Raw genomic sequence first — 2,883 nt, 5'->3', positions numbered from 1 at the left:
TGGAGCGTGAGGCAGGTGTGGCAAGGTGTGGATTGTCTTAACTGGAGGTTGGGAGTCCCGGGTGCAGAAGGAGAAGCTTGAAGTGCAGGATTTGGTGGTATGTGTGTGGCAGTAGGCAAAAGAGACAACTAAGCCACTTGAAATACCTTGAGAATTCAAATTTAGAAAATTCCCGGGAAAGTATGCATGCAGGCATTCATGAGATCCAGAAAACAGCTGCTGCATAATTGCACGTTGCAAGCAAGCCCTAAATTGCTGATTTTTAAACAGCCTGATGCGTTCACAAAGACAATTTCTGAATTGTCTTAAGAGCAGAGGTGCACTAAAGCCACTGAGCCCTGCAGCCCAGGATCCCAGTAAGTTCTTTAAGGACGATTTATGGAAGAATTTTGGAGTTGTCCTTGGTAACCCCCAAGAATGTTTTGATTAGGAGTAGAATTTTAGATGTCATCAATTTAAAAATTAAAACTAAAACTCTGGAACTCATAGAGAGAGAAAATTAAGAGTACACATTTGCTATCCTGAGTAGAAAGATTTCTTATAGAACATAAGAGGCTTTAAAAAAAAGAAAAAAATGGCAAAATTTCATCAAATTAAATGCTTTGAGAAGTAAAATTAAAATCTGAAGCCACCCAACCAACTGGACAGACCCCTTCTTGGCCAGGGAGACCCCAGGGAAGTCTTGAATACTGAGTTCCTGGCCTGTATTTGGAAGCTCAGACACCTGTCCTTATACTCTCTCCCTTTTGTGGTTTAGACACAACTGACCAGCATTATTGTTAAAATAGACATCATAAGACTGACAGAACAGACTCCTTACAGTAGTAAGATACGACATTATAAAAAAGACCTAAGGCCATGCCAGGCAAGGTTAAGTCATGCACCCCTCAATTTAAAGAATAAACTATGTTCTAATTGCCACAGGTTTTTTTTTTTTTCTTCCTTTTTTTTTTTTTTTCTCTACCTAAACAAGCACAGGCCTTCAGATAAGCAATGCTGAAGCACTTGCAGCTCACCCCTTACTATAAACTGACTGAGCCCTCCCTACACAAGCCATCACTACAGCTTCGATTGGACAAGACACGGATTTCAGTAACTTTCTCTTGATGAGAGACCCCTGGCTGTGGACTGGTTCTGGACAGTGCACAGAGGCTGTGCTCTTGATTGCCTTTGTGTCCCTGCTTCACCTTTTGAAGCACAGGACCTTATTATAATGTATTTAAATGTTGTCTCCACCCCAAAGTGAACAGGGGTTGCACGTTTACTCAGCATGCATGCATGTTGACGGAGTCTGGCTCTGTCGCCCAGGCTGGAGTGCAGTAGCGCGATCTTGGCTCACTGAATCTCCGCCTCCTGGGTTCAAGCGATTCTCGTGTTTCAACCTCCCAAGTAGCTGAAATAGCAGCTCCTTGCATGCCACCATGTTCGGCTAATTTTTGTATTTTTAGTAAAGATGGGATTACTCTATGTTAGCCAGGCTGGTCTTGAACTCTTGACCTCATGAGATCCATTCGCCTCAGCCTCACGAAGTGTTGTGATTACAGGCCTGAGCCACCGTGCCTGGCCAAATTTCAGGCCAACACCTGTTGACACACATTACCTGCCCCCCACACACGGAATCCCTCGCGGAACACCTATGGGCCCACAAAACACGCAGAGGCCGCAGTGGCTAACGATGTTAGCAAATTCGGCTCAAGGTGTCTGGCGTACAGCCCTGACGGTCCACTGTCCACCTTTGCAGAAGGACCAGTCTCCACCGCTCCCCTCTTCTCCAGGCAGATTCTTCCCCACACACCTCCCCTTTCTTTGGGCCGCTGACGCCTCTTGGACCTCTGAGGTGACTGGCCCGCGCGCAGCTTCTCTCCTTCCAGGAGCTTCTCCATAGTGGATCAGTGGTAAGCCCAAGGTCCAGCACGCGAACCTGATGGTTCTTTGTGTTCCCTGTGATCTTCATAGGGAATAGATCAAAGGTAACAGGTACCAATACCAAAACTGCAGTGATTCACCTGAAACAATTTGTGCCTTCCTCAGTTGCTAAAGGGTTTCCTTGAGTCCAAGGGACTCTTGCACTGGCCGGGAATTGAACCCGGGTCTCCTGCGTGGGAGGCGAGAATTCTACCACTGAACCACCAGTGCCTCCCTTTAGCCACTCACTGGAGGATAACTGAAAAGAATATCCACAAAGACTTAGCAACTGTTCCAAGCGGCTTTTTCTAGGGTCGACTCAAAGCTAACAAAGACGTCCAAACCAAATGTTTTTACAGGAAACTTTTACTAGACAAAGTTATAAATATCAAAGTAGTTCATCCGTCAGATCAAACTCTTCACTCTGAACAAGGTCTTTCTACCTGCATTACAAACCCCTACAATCAAACATCAGAAATTCATTCATGTTTCTTTCTTCTAATCCTAAATCTTCAGTTGTCAACCTCAAGCTGCTGCCTTACAGGTTCTGAGAAGGTAACCTAACTGGTAGTTTAGGGAAGTAAAGTTCAAATCCAGGGAGGAAATAAGAAGCAGAATTAGAAGAAAGAGGAAATAAAAGGACAGAATCAAGGTAGAGATAATGAAGAAACAAAGCTTGGTCCACTGAGTTAGTCTTTTGTCGCTGGTTTTTTTGACAACAGAGTAATGATCGGTCCCATAATCATTATAATACTATTTATTATTTGTCTGCTTGAAGATATATAAAGCATTTGAAGGAAAAGTGATATAAAAAGATTAATAATGCTTGCAGTCAATGTTTCATTGTTTGGGAGCATCCAATTTCCTAAGTCAGTATGCTTTGATGTATCAGCTGTGTAAGGAGTAGACTAGTTTAAGGAAATATTGATGGTACAAATATTAACATATTAGTCTTTTGATGAAGTTCAAATAGTAGAC

General features: G+C 43.5%; 1 non-coding gene across 1 annotated transcript; it reads right to left on the bottom strand.

Annotated features, from left to right (window-relative positions):
• Positions 1 to 2,065: 2,065 nt before the first annotated feature.
• On the bottom strand, positions 2,066 to 2,136 carry TRNAG-CCC. Its single transcript has one exon. It is a non-coding gene; the product is annotated as a tRNA-Gly (tRNA).
• Positions 2,137 to 2,883: the final 747 nt, after the last annotated feature.

Source organism: Piliocolobus tephrosceles, unplaced genomic scaffold (genome assembly GCF_002776525.5).
Source record: "Piliocolobus tephrosceles isolate RC106 unplaced genomic scaffold, ASM277652v3 unscaffolded_15975, whole genome shotgun sequence".
Taxonomy (NCBI): domain Eukaryota; kingdom Metazoa; phylum Chordata; class Mammalia; order Primates; family Cercopithecidae; genus Piliocolobus; species Piliocolobus tephrosceles.
The sequence above is the reverse complement of the archived record's forward strand: the minus strand, read 5'-3'. Positions and strand labels throughout refer to the sequence as shown.